Genomic DNA, 14,538 nt, shown 5'->3' on the forward strand with positions numbered 1-14,538 from the left:
CACCAGTACCCTCCAGTAGCTCTGTTTCCATGCTCATCCTACTTGCTTCTCTGTAGGAATTAACCCAACAAACCCCTCTCTCCTTAAAACACTAGGCTAGTTCTGCACTGGCTTCTCCGGATGCTCGCCCATGTGAGCTCCTCTCTCTCCCCGTGCACCTTGAGCACTGTTCGCTAATAAGGCACTACCCTTGGCCCTTTTTCTCAGCTCAGGTACTCAAGCTTATCTCCTGGGAGCTTGAGATTCTAATCTTGAGGGAGATGGAGCGTCAAATGTGCTAATCCATGCAGAAAGGGCTATACAGTGTTTATACTGCTTTCCGGTCAGGCCTTGAGTCCCAGGGCTTGTCATTCCCCGGTTGGGGAATTCTTATGAAAAAGGTCATTCAATGTCCTAGTTGATATGCCTGCCCCCATCTCCTCCTTCAGCAAGTTCAATGGCCACTTTCACAGGGAAGCTGTCTTGGGTTCCCATGGCCACCAACATCCAAGGAAAGGCAGGCCTGTGGTGGGAGCAGGAGAGATGTGTACAATGTGACCTGGCAGTGGTGATGCTCAGGGTTTAACCTTGAGAACTTTTTTTTTTTTTTTTGACTGAAAAAAAAAATCTGATTTTTGTGTTACAGTTGGAAAAAAAAAAAAAATAGAAGTGTGGCTATGTGTCCCAGTAGCAACTTCTCACTTGCAACATTTACAGCTCCCCTCAACAACCAAAATAATTTTAGGACATTCCACTGGGGAGGGATGCTCAGTCTTTGGAAGGTGCATTACAATGTCAGTAGGTGTGTCATGACAAGGAAAGACCTGCTCCCCCAGGACCCCAGCCCCAGTGTCAGGCTAAAGCCCATACTTTCCTGACTTTTCCTTCCCAGGACTCTTGCTACCCACAGTTTACACCATTCATATGGGTTCTGTTTTCCTGGGTACAGACTGAATATCTTCAGCAGCTCCAAGCTCTCTGGCCAGGCTCATGGTAAGACTTAGCACCGAGCAGCTGTCACCGAACACTTCCTAGAATGAAAAGTATCCTCTTGCTCCTGGGAATGAATCCCTTACATACCCACTCACTCAATCATCCTGTGATAGGAAGTACCTGCTTTATGCCAGGGGCTGTCCCATTCTGCACAGTGATGAATGGAGCAGATGTAGTTCCTGCCCTTCTGGAGAGCACATGCCTGAGTGCATGACAGGCAAGTCACACGGTCAGTTAAGTGATGGGGGTGCAAACATGGTGTTCATCTAGACATTCCCGGGAAAGGGGAAGAGGGCAGGTCCTGAATAGAAGTCCCCTCTAAAGAGGAGATGTGAAGAGTAAGAATAACGAGCCACACAGAAAGCGAAGTCAAAACCAATCCAGGCAGAGAGAAGAAGCCATGCAAAGCCCGTGCGGGAAGGAGCCTGGAGTGTCCGGGAAACTGGAAAGAAAGCCAGGGCAGCTGGATTCTAGTGAAGGAGATGGGGAGTATCTCAAGAAGGAGCTGGAAAAGCAGGCAGGGGCCATAGAAGCCGCTGGATTTCATTCTAGGGCTAAAAGTCATTGGGTGGCTTTATGCAGGAGAGTGATGTCATCCAACTTAGAGCGTGAAAGCTCATTCTGCCTGCTTTGTAGGGAAGGGATAGGAGAAGGGTGAAGGCAGGAAGCAGGGGGTCCTGGAGGAGATTTAGTCATAGTAGGACAGGGGTCGGCCAACTTACACCTAGGGGTGGACCATTTCTGGCCCACCACCCGTTTTTGTAAATGAAGTTTTACTGGAATACAGCCAGGCCCATTTGTTCACTGGTTGTTTCTGTGCTACAACCGCAAGTTTCGGTAGCTTGACAGAGACCATACAGCCTGCAAAGCCTAAAATATTTACTATCTGGTCCTTTGCATAAAAGTGTGCTGACCCTAGAGATAGAAAAGAAAGGAGGAGGGAGAGAAACAGTTATTGTCCTTCGTGGGCCAGAATCATGATGTTCCGAGCTATTCGCTCATCGCGGGAAAGAACTGGCTATGACCCATTACCTTCTCTTGCCCTTGGTAATCAGACTCTCCCAGTGAAATCAATTAAGGTGGGAGCCGTAAGGGAATGACCACAATTAGGGGAATGTCCCCATTAACAATCCATTGAATGCCTGGACGAGGTAGTGGCAGTGGAGACAAAAAAGCGGGCCTGGGACACGGCCTGGTGGGGAGATCTCTAGGGTTCATGGACTGTGTGGGGTGAGTGAAAGAAGAAGGGTAAACTGAGGGCAATGCCAAGGTTTCTTCCTTAAGTAACTGGGCGAACAGCCGTTTACTGGAATGGGGAAGGCTGGCATCAGAAAAAGTTTCAGGAGGAAACCCCAATTTCAGTAATATTGTCCTCAGCACTTATGGGAGCATACCATTCGAGAGGTGGCCAAGAACTTAAAGGTAACCTCTCTTTGACACTGGACTATCCTCTATCACTGCCCCCGATGTATAATATCAGCATCACCAGCCTCACCGGGGAGCCCGCCGGCCCTTCCCTAGACCTGCTTACTGAGGAGTGCTGAGGGCAGGGTCAAGAAGTCGGTGTTGAAGTAAGCCTGCCAGGTGATTCTAATGCTCGGTCCAGTTTGCGAATTCTCCACAGATGCTTCGTAAGTGATTTTTCCTTCTCCTCTTATATGGTGCGGCACGTTACCCTGCTGTCTCCAAAGACAGCCCGCAGCCCACACCACCCTTAGACGACTTCATTGAGAAGCCCTGCCAAAGAATGAACATGTGTAAGTTAGATAAGGCACTCCTCAAGTTATCACCTAGAAGATAAAAGGGTGACCCTCCCCTTTGGAGCTGAGAACAGAGTGCTGGATAAGACTCGGTCCCTGCCCATCCGTTTCTTCCCAAAGCCTCCCACAGGCTCAGGTCCCTCACACTCACTTGGCTTCCCCTACTTCCCACGCAGGTCAGGTTACTGTCAACTACACTTTTTTTTTTTTGAAGATTTATTACAATTATTTTTTTTAATTTATTTTTTATTTATGTTCAGCATACCAGTATATTATTATGTGATCTTAGTCACCATACAGTACATCATTAGTTTTTGATGTAATGTTCCGTGATTCATTATTTGCGTATAACACCCAGAGTTCATGACAACACGTGCCCTCCTTGAGACCCGTCACCAGGCTAACCCATCCCCTCTGAAACCTTCAGATTTTTCCTGGAGTTCATAGTCTCGCATGGTTCGTCTCCCCCTCTGATTTCGACCCCCTTCAGTTTTCCCTTTTTTCCCCTAATGTCCTCTAGGCAATTCCTTATGTGTCATATATAGGTGACACCATATGATAATTGTCTTTCTCAGCGTGACTTACTTCACTCAGCTTAATCCCCTCCAGTTCCATCCATGTTGATGCAAATGGTCGGTATTCAACCTTTCTGGGGGCTGAGTCATATTCCGTTGTGTACATGGACCACATCTTCCTTATCCATTCATCTGTTGAAGGGCATCTCGGCTCCTTCCACAGTCTGGCTACTGTGGACGTGGCTGCTATGAACGTCGGAGTGCAGGTGCCCTTTTTTTTTTTCACTACATCTGTATCTTTATATCTGTAAATACCCAGTAGTGCAATTGCTGGGTCATAGGGTAGCTCTATTTTAAACTTTTTGAGAAATTCCCATACTATTTTCCAAAGTGGCTGCACCAACTTGCATTCCCACCAACAGTGTAAGAGGGTTCCCCTTTCTCCACATCCTCTCCAACATTTGTTGTTTCCTGCCTTGTTAATGACACTTTTTAAAAAGATTTTATCTATTTATTTATTTGTCAGAGAGAGAGAGAACAAGCAGAGGGACTGGCAGGGGGAGAGGAAGAACAATGCAGGGCTCCATCCCAGGACTCTGGGATTATGACCTGAGCCGAAGGCAGGTGTTTAACCGACTGGGCCACCCAGACACCCTCTAATATATTTATTAAACTTAGATCAGGAACCAGGAGTCATTAGAAAGAGACTGGACAAATGCCAGGGAAAGAAGGCAGGAGCAACAAGATTAGACTTTGTCTAGGTAAGAGGCCAATAAAACTCTATAAACACTCCCCCCAAGGTCAGTCGGAAGGAGCAGGAGGCTGGCTGAGGACAAAGCAAAAGCTGGCGCCTTGCACCCCCCCTTCGCCCGCTCCCCTCCATATGTGTAGCATTCCTCGGGCACCCCTGACTGCCATAAAATGATAAATAGTTAACTTGCAGAAATCACAGTCCTGCAGGGTAGGAGTCTCCCTTGGTTTGCAAATGTCCTTGAGATTTGCAACAAGGAAGTTACCTTATCAATAGCCCTAATGTCACCCTCCCCTCCATGAAAAACCGAAGGAGGCGGAGGCAGAAGGAAAAGTGAATAAAGTTACATTTCTTCTAAACCTAAATCTCACTAACAGGGACATTTGATAGCAGGAATGTAACATTCCACCAGGAGACTCCCAATTGTCTTTATGTTAGTGCCTCATTAGAGGGAAAGTGGCCTTGGCTTGATAGTGACCAGGCCTTCAATATCCTGATAGTGCTTTTTTTCGCATGTGTGGGCTGACCGGCCAGTTCTGCTTCTGTAAGATTGCTTTGTCTGCTTTCGTGCAAGGGTCCCCTGATCCACTCCACTGACGCCAAGTATGCCTGTTCAAACTGTCAATCAATCAGCTCAGCCCCACCCGAAACTTGTTTGTATCTGTCTATAAAAACCCTGCACCAACCCAGCTCTGGACCCCTCGGCATTATCTGCAACGAGCGGCGCAGAGGTCCAGGTTCGAACCTGCAATAAACGACCCTTGCTGCTTGGCTTTGACTCACGTCTGTGGTGGTCTTTTAAGGTGGGGGTAATATTCAGTTGGCATTTCAAGTCCAAAGGCTGTCAGAAGTCATTTACCATCACAGACTACCCCTCCCTCCACCACTGAACACAGCACAGGGACGTAGGTGCTCAGCAACTGGAAATGCCACGCCGTGCTGGGGGGAATGTAAATAAATGCCAGAGCCGCTCTGGAAAACCGTCTCTTCAATCGTTACAAAGTTACACGGATGCTTACTCTCTCTCCTGGGTGTTTATCCTGGAGAAAGTGAGATTTGTTTTCCCGCCAAAACCTGTACACACATGCTCAGAGCGGCTCTATTTGGAAGACCCCAAAACTAGAAATGAGGCAAATGGGCTTCCTTGGGGGGAACGCTGGAGGTGCTGGGCCACGTCCATTCAGTGGAACACCTCTCAGCAAGGAAAAGGAGCAAGCTACAGACACGCACACCTTGGGTCTCAAAAGCATATCATGGAGTGGAAACCGCCTGTCCGAAGGGGTGCATCCTGTAGGAATCCATTTATACGATGTTCTGGAAGTGACGAGATTACAGATGGAGAACAGATGGGTGGCTGTCGGGCGTTATGGTGGGAAAGAGGCTGTGAGGGGTAAGGGCGACATGCGGCAGCTTCTTCATGGCAATGGGACAGCTCTGTGTCCTGATCATGGTGACGGGGACAGGAATCCTCACATGGGATCCAATTACATGCAACAATACACCCCCCCAAAACGGGGCTAAACACTGGGAAAGCAGAAATAGTCAAAAAGAGCCCGTCTTCTGATATGAAACAAATTTTGAGTTAGAAACACAAAAGCATATTGTATTTTTCTCCTTCTAACAAGAACAAACAGTTTTTTCCACTGAAAACACACTCGAAACAATAACGACTCAACTGGATAAATACCCGTCAGGCCCAGACTTTAGTCTCTAAACATTTCCTGCTAAAAAGAGGGAGGGCTCCTTGGAGAACAGACTAAGTGTAGAAACACATTGTGCCAGCAAGAGGAAACCCCCAGCGGCCGCAGGGCTCCGCTCAGAAGGATGCTGGAGCTGGTTTAAAGGCGCTTCCACTGGCCAAAAAAGCTCATCAAGAATAAGGACAAAGCCATCAGAATCACAAAACAATGCCCAAGCTAAGCTGAAACTCGTGGCCTCATCATGGTACTTTTTTAAACACTAGTCACCTTTAGAAGTTGCCAAAAGCCACACCCGATATTCTAAAAACTGGCAACTAACAGAGAATAGAGCATTCGAGAAAGGAAAAGCAAGGACAGGAATCGCTCTGCTCTGTCCACAGCAGCCCAGGCAACAGGTAAACAGGACAGCCGCGGGGGTGACAGCAGGGAGCCGTGGGAAGGAACAAGCTGGGGCTTCGTGCTGGCTCAGTCTGGACTCTCCATTTTCCCTGCAGTTTCTAGTTCTCAGAAGGTCTGGGTGTCTGGTCCCTGGCCTCTGGTTGCTGATGTGAGTCGGGAAAAGGCCACTGTAAAGCCACGGTGGCTTCAGTCTGCTGTCCCCATGACAGGACTGCATGGACAGACAGCACTGAAACCTCAGGGCAGACCACAAGACACATGTGCCTTTGCTCACAGGTCTATGGGTCGGCTGGGCAGGTCCCCCAACCAGATCTGAGCTTGGCCGGACTCTCGCGTGCATTTGTGTCCAGCTGAGGGTCAGCAAGATGGCCATGCCCGCCTCGGCAACACCATGTCCCATGAGACTGGGCCCTCAGTGGGGCCCATAAGACTGACTGGGCTCTGCTCCATCTAGTCTCCGACAGGCTAGTCTGGACATGTCCTGTGGCCACTGCAGATTTCCAGGACAGAAGGGAGGCCATCAAGCCTCCTGAGGCCTCCGGTCAGACCGGACACAAGGCTGCTTCCGCCTCAGTCTGCTGCCAAAGGATGTCCCCAGGCAGCCCAGACTCAAGAACCTGGGGACACAGACTCCAGGTCTGGAAAAGCTACGGGTCCATGAAGAGGTAGAGAATGGGGGCAGTTTTTCAGTGAACCTGCCACCCGGTTCTGTCCCTGGTTTCTGTGAGGGCCAACGCTGGCCAGGCCCCTGCGACCCCTTCCCGTGCCAGCCTGGGCCCACAAGTCCTGAGTCACCTTCCTGACTTTGCGGAGGCCGCTGGGGCAACAGTGGGGCGAACCTGAATCCAGAGACTGAGGCACAAATTCTCTGTGCGTGTGCCACCTGAGTATCACTCTTTGTGCACACACACACACACACACACACACACTCGTGCTCACACACATCCAGGGACTCACACGCGTCACACACTCACACCCACATTCAGATGCAGTACCTTCTGCCATCCACTTGCACACATCACGTGCGCTCACACTTACACATGTACACTCACGTGCCACACCTGCTCCTGCTCACACATTCATACACATTCACACACATGCTTCTGACACACTCACACATACGTACCTCACACACACCCACTGTGCTCTCACTGACACGCCGTCATGCACCTGGCTTCACACTCACACTTGCATGCCTACCCCTGCACACATTCACGCCCACATTCACACACTGCCCCCTGCCGTTGCAACGCTGTGCAGCGGGCCCCTCTTCTCCAATGTCAGACCAGTTCAGTGGGAAGTCATCCAGCCTCCTGGCTACTATCGGAGGGTCCCTCCTTGGCCGCAGGAAGGTGAAGGCCAGTGTGGATCCCACTCACAGCTCTGGTGCTAACTCTGGGACACTAACAGCCCGCTTGCTTCTCTGGGCCTCGGTTTCCCCTTCTGCACGCTGAAGGAAGGAGCTCAACCCCCCCTCCCCCACGCCTGGGCAATCCACCAGCAGCCATCTCAGCCCCACCAGAGGGCTGGTGGGTGGAGGCCTGAGAGCCAGGAGGGGCTTGCGAACTTCCCAGAGGCGGCAGCTCCCCGCAGAGCGGATTTCCAAGCCCCACGCGAGTAGGAAGGCTTTCACATTAATATGTGTGAACTCAGGAGAGGCGGCTGCGGGCGAGCAGAGGCAGCGGGGAGCAAGCGGCGCGGGCACGGCGGCCGAGGCAGCCCGGTGAGTACCCACTGCCCTTCTAGTCCCTGGGGCGCACTGGGAAAGGGGGCAAGGGCATCAGATCTGGCAGGGATGGAGAGCCTGGACCAAGAATGCTGTGACCTGGGGGTCTTGCCCCACCTGGCCCTGAGAGCAGGGAGGACAGCTCCCAGGGCCTCCCACTGAGACGCACCTGCTGCTCAGGACCCACCAGTGGTAGGGAAAGAAGAGGCATCTGTCTCCATTCCTCAAAGCATGTCTGCGATGACTCGGGTATCCCCTAGAGGCCCCAGGACCCTAATCATGCTCCCAGGGGAATAGAGTCCTTCTTTCCACCTGGACGCCGACCCCAAGTAGGGCAGAAAGGTGATTCCAACCCAGGCATAGTCCCCCTGCCCTCCTGCTTCTCCCAGGGAAAGAGACAGGCGTGCAGGGATACTGAGCTAGAAAGGGGCTGCGGGGCAAATATTGTCTGGACCCTTGTTCATAGACGGGGAAGGGGAGGTCCAGCAAGGGGAAGGGGCAGCCCTGGCCCGCAGGCCCTCAGTGAGGTGTGGGCAGCAGAGTGGGCCCCTGCTGAGGGCGTGGGCCAGTCGGGAGGGTGTGGGAATCAGGGAAGGGGGCCTGCCTTACTCCATCCTGTGTTGTGCATCTGTTGGCATCCTTTGCAGGCCAGTGGGGCAGGTCTGAGTCGCCCTGGAGGGCTGGGATTGGAGAAGCCTGGATGGCTTCCTGGCAGCCCAGTGTCCCAGGGTGAGACTTAGAAGGAGCACATTCCTGCCTAGTGAACAATGGCAGGGTCAGGAAGACAGGGGAAGTGGACGGAGCATCCCTGAAAGGCTACAGCACCTCACTCGCCACCAACATCACAGTCATCCACTCAACAGATGGGGAAATAGATCGTGCAGCTGATTAAGCTTGTAGGTGCTCAGATGGATTCTTCCCAGGCTAACCCTGGGACCTATGATCTTAACCCCTAAGCAAAGCTCCCTCCTCCCAGTTACGTTTCATCCAAGATAGCTTCCTTAGATCCTCTCTCCTCCAGCAGGTAACTCCTCCCCATGCTGTTCCAACTGTGAAGGAGCAAAACTGCTTCTGGCTCCTCGTAAATAAAGATGAAGCCCCAAGATGCTCACAAGACAAGTCCTGGCTGCCTGGTGGGCTCAGCCCAGCAGAAGGTCCATAAGTTAGTGCAGTCAAAGACCAGGGGTCCTCGGGTCAGCTCCGGGAAGCTGGTGCAATCAGTGCCCTGGGGATCACTGAGGCCACCTGGGAATTGGGGCAGTCCCGCCGTGGCTTTCCTGGCTGCTCTCAGGTGAGACAAGCAGCCCCAATTTACTCACCCGAGTGGTCCATCCTGTGTCATGTCACAACTAGATTTAGGGGGCCCTGACCCTCAAACCAGCATGAGGCAGGGAATAAGAGGACTTGGTGGGCCTCCTCTGCTGATTGCACCAGATTCCCCTCCTCGAGCCTCCCCCCAGCTGGGCAACTGTGGTTTCTGGTTAATGGGAAGGAGACGAGAGGCCCAGGAGACAGACACCTGACTGCCATTCCAGTGAGCTGGCTTCACCCGCCTTGAGGCCGCCAGTGTTCAGACCCACTTTCTGCAGAGGGGTTTTTAGGATATCTATGGAGATACCCCCATCTTCTGGGGTACCCCCATGTTCTCTCCCAAACTCTCTCTCAATCTCCACTCCCAACCCTGCAGAGGAGGGTGTCAAGTCATGTAATAGGTCCTCAGTCCCCTGCTTTGCAACCCCCCCCCCACCAGGGCCATCTGTGGCACAGCTCACCCTAGCATCATCTCAGGTTTTGTTGTTGTTGTTGTTGTTGTTTTAAGATTTATTTATTGGGGCACCTGGGTGGCTCAGTGGGTTAAAGCCTCTACCTTCTGCTCAGGTCATGATCCCAGGATCCTGGGATCAAGCCCCGCATCGGGCTCTCTGCTCCGTGGGGAGCCTGCTTCCCCATCTCTCTCTGCCTGCCTCTCTGCCTACTTGTGATCTCTATCTGTCAAATAAATAAACAAAATCTTAAAAAAAAAAAAGATTTATTTATTTTAGAGAGGGGGAAGGGCAGGGGGAGAGAATCTTCAAGCAGACACCCTGCTGAGCACATCTGACACAGGGCTGAATCCCACGACCCATGAGTTCATAACCTGAGCCAAAACCAAGAGTCTGACGTTCAACTGACTGCAATGACCAGGCGCCCCCCAGCTGAGACCCTGGTTTTAACATTTTTGACAAGTATGCTCAAGGGCAAGATCCACAGCCTGTCCTACTCTATCACACTGCTGTTTCTTTCTTTTTTTCCCTTAATTTTACTTAGTTAAGATACAGTGCAGTATTGGTTTCTGGAGCGGAAGTCAGTGATTCATCACTTACACACAACACCCGCTGCCCGTCCCAACAAGTGCCCTCCTTAATCCCCACCCCCATCTGGCCCATCCCCCACCATCTCCTCCATGAACCCTCAGTTTCTCCTCCTTCTTGAGCCTCTTACAGCTTGTTTCCGTCTCTCCTTTCTTTCTGTTCTTCCCTCCCATATGTTCATCTGTTTTCTTTCTTAAATTCCACATATGCATGAGATCATACGCTGTTTGTCTTTCTCTGACTGAATTATTTCACTTAGCGTAATACACTCCGGCTCTATCCATGTCATTGCAAATGGCAAGATTTACTTTTTGATGGCTGAGTAATATTCCATATTGTGTGTGTGTGTGTGTGTGTGTGTGTGTGTGTGTACACACCACATCTCCTTTATCCATTCATCAGTCTCAATGGACATTTGGGCTCTCTCCATGGTTTGGCTATTGTTGATAACGTTGCTATAAACATCAGGGTGCCTGTACCCCTTTGGATATGTATTTTTTGTATCCTTTGGGTAAATACCTAGTAGAGCAATTGCTGGATCGTAGGGTAGCTCTATTTTTAACTTTCTGAGGAAGTTCCAAACTGTTCTCCAGAGTGGTTTCTCCAGTTTGCATTCCCACCAACAGCAAGAGGGTTCCCTTTTCCTCCGCATCCTCACCTACACCTATTGTTTCTTGTGTTGTTAATTTTAGCCATTCTGACAGGTGTGAGGTGGCATCTCATTATGGTTTTGGTTTGTATCTCCCTGACAATCAATGGTATTGAGCATCTTTTCATGTGTCCGTTGGCGATCTGGATGTCTTCTTCGGAGAAGTGTCTGTTCATGTCTTCTACCCATTTCTTAAACTGGATTATTTCTTTTTTAGGTGTTGAGTTGGTAAGTTCTTGTAGATTTTGGACACTAACTCTTTATCAGATATGTTGTTTGCAAATATCTTCTTTTAGTTTTGTTAATTCCATAGGCTTTTAGTTTTGCTAATTGTTTCCTTTGCTATGCAGAAGACTTCTATCTTGATGAAGTCCCTATAGTTCTTTTTGCCTTTGTTTCCCTTGCTTCCAGCAATGTCTCTAACAAGAAGTTGCTGCCGCCAAGCTCAGATAGGTTTCTGTCCGTTTTCTCCCCTACGATTCTAATGGTTTCCTGTCTCACATTTAGGTAGTTCATTCATTTTGAATTTATTTTTGTGTGTGGTGTAAGAAAGTGGCCCAGTTTCATTCTTCTGCATGTCGCTGTCCGGTTGTCCCAACACCATTTGTCGAAGAAACTGTCTTTTTTCCACTGGATATTTTTTCCTGCTTTGTCAAAGATTAGTTGACCACAGGGTTGAGGGTCCATGTCTGGGCTCTCTTCTGTTCCACTGATCTATGTGTCTGTTTTTGTGCCAGTACCATACTGTCTTGATGATTACAGCTTCGTAATAGAGCTTGAAATCCAGAATTGTGATGCCTCCAGCTTTTGTTTTCCCTTGTAGCTTTGGCTACTGAGGCTCTTTTGTGGTTCCATACGAATTAAGGATTTCACACTGCTACTTCTGACCCTCACTTTATGATCTGCGAAAAGGACTGAATAACACCTACCTCACAGGGCTGTTGTAAGGGTCCATAGTCCTCATAGAGATGACAGTTCTTTACAAACTGTAAAGTGTGGTACATAAGAGAGGAGCCAGGACTACCCCCACTCATTTAGCCATTCATAACATGCCTATTGCTGGTGTCTGGAGCCTTCTGCATCTGTCCCAGGCAGCCATTCCACTGGTGGGTGCCCTGTAAACTCCTGGAGGCAGGGGACCATGACTTTTCTTTTCCACCTGCCTGACGCTGGTTCACATGCATTAGTGTTTAGGTCAAACTGGCTGATTGGTTGGTAAGGGAGAAAAAAAGAGAGTTCTCCTTCTGAGCATCACAGAGCCAAGCGGCAAGGGCCAGATGGTCCTCAGAATGTGACAGAGGGGTGGTCCCAGTCCTAGGGTGCCGAGGGGCTGTCTCATCTGCAGGGGCGAGTCGAGAAGGGAGATTGTGACCCTTGGGAATTATGTCACTTTCATGCTCGGGGCTGCCACCCAGACAGCCTCAGCAGCAGAGAGCCTATTTTTGTAGGTGTTTTCTCTTCTCGGGAGGAGGGCGAGGTCTCGGTTTCAGCACGTTCTCACCTCCTGCCTGAGAGAGATGTTGCTATTTCCAGCTGCTTCCTTCTGGGGCTGCTCGGTGCCCAGGACGGACCCCAGGGAAGGCTCAGCAACTCGCCCAACCCGCCCTGGGTGTCGGCAGTTTTCGGCCGTCCCCTGAGACATGACAATGCTATAGGCAAAGCAGCGAGGTTTTCACCAAGTTGCACTTGTTCTACTGAAATCCTTTCTCCTTTTACTCTAAAACTTCATCCCTCTTTCCCCTCGGGTGTTACATGTCCTTTCTGGTCGCCGGTGAGAACACGGGTGATCGCTTTAAATGAACTGCCTCGAGGAGGCAGAAAGTCAGCAGGCTCGTTCAGTTGTTTGTTCCTAAGATGCTGTTCTGGGGACTCGGGACGTTTTAGCATCCTTAGTCCCAGGAGTGGGGCACAAGTGTCAGCCCCCTCCCCAAAGGCAAGGTTCAAACTTAGGAGTGAGTGAGGTCCTTAAAGTCAGCAGGAATCCAGGACCTAACCAGTTCTTCCACTGAGATGCTGTGTGACTGTGGGAGACAACCTCACCCTCTCTGAAGCCTCATTTCCTCATCTGTAAGTACAGCTAATAGCCCAGGCCTATCTCTCCCTATGAGTGAGAAGAGGGCTTCAGCGTCCAGGGTTTGCACCCCACTCAGCAAGGACCTGTGGGACAGGGGGTCCTCCTCCACTCAGACTCCCAGTCTTCCTGCTGTCTCACTCTCTCTTCCATTTCCTTAGACTCCCAGGCCACGACATCATTGCTAGTGTCCTCAGCAACTGGGTCTGCTTCCCAGATATGTCTGGCCAGGTGGGGGAGGCCAGTGCGTGGGGAAGAGAAGGAGACTGATGCAGAGAAAGAGAACAACGACTGTCCTGGGATGAGGGAGGAGACCATAGGAAAGCAGCACCTCTAAGGACTGTCTAAGGTCTGTAACCTCCTTGGGGACATCCCTGAGTTCCTCAGTCAGGTCAGATCCGTGCCCCCTCGCTCCGTGGACCTCTCCCTTGAGAGATGCAGGAAGGTCTTAATTCACCTCCGTATTCTCAGCCCCTACACTTGGTGCTCATCATGGTGGCTCAGCAATTGTCTTTTGGCCTGACTGGCAAACTTCCCTTACTTCTCTTATTCGCCTCTAGGCTCCTGGAGGACATGGACTCTGTGTCCGACCCCTATTTATGTTCATCTGGGGAAAGGGTCACGGTCAGGAGCAGCTCCATATTGCTGCTGTCACAAATAGCTCCGTGACCTCACCTGGGGAGGGTTTATCTCCTCCTCGGGTTCCTGTGACCTGGGAGCTCTTCTCCCCGCATGGTCCTCACTCAGGAAGCAGGGAGGGTGGAGCAGCCCCTGCCCGGGACATTGTGAGTCACTGTGACAAAGAGAAAAAGAGCCCTGCGGGGTCCGGGTTCTCTGATAGCTCAATGCGTGTTTCCTTCCAACCACATTTATTCTGCAAAACCAAGTCACGTGGCCAACACAAACATGAAGGCACCCAGGGTGGAAGAGCTGGGACCCCTGGGGTGGCAACAGGGACAGGGGCAGGCTTTGGAGACAGGCTAACTTGGACGTGAACCCTGACTCCATCAACCAGCAGCTGGGTCACCCCCAGCAATCCCTCCAGTGCTCAGAGTCTCCCTTGTCTCACCCATAAAATGAACCTTCAGGAATTACCCTTGTGAGGATAAGAAAAAACACATTTGAAGTACCTGGAAAAGAGTAAGTACTCAAAAAAAAAAAAAAAAAAGCAAGTCTGTTACAGGCTCTTGTTAACCTGGTGCCTGGCAGCGTGAAGCAGAGTGGGGCTCAGTGACTGCAATTTGGTTTAGAAAGTTCCAGAAAAGTTCATGTTGAGATAGGATCATGGCAACATTGCTTTGAAACTGGAACCCTAAAAGGACCCCCCCCCACACACACACACCCAGCACTTGGGGAGCTTTCGAGACTTTCTCACCCATGTTTGTGTTTCAACCTCGCCCTACAACTGAGGCAGGTGCTCAGCCATGACCATCCTCTTTTTCTAGGAACATAGCCTGGCTCAGTGCAGTTTCGCATCCTGCCTGAAACCACGGCAAATAATCCATAGAAGCAATATTTGAGGCTGTAGCCAAAATTTACCGAGCGTTTCCTATGCCGAGCACCCTGCCTGGCAGTGTTCCAAGAACAGGGTCGGGGAACGGCAGCCCACGGATCCGAGGCAGCCCACCTGTTGTCCCTGTAACC

Source organism: Mustela putorius, unplaced genomic scaffold (assembly GCF_011764305.1).
Source record: "Mustela putorius furo isolate JIRA1106 unplaced genomic scaffold, ASM1176430v1.1 tig00000127_pilon_pilon_pilon, whole genome shotgun sequence".
Classification (NCBI taxonomy): Eukaryota; Metazoa; Chordata; class Mammalia; order Carnivora; family Mustelidae; genus Mustela; species Mustela putorius.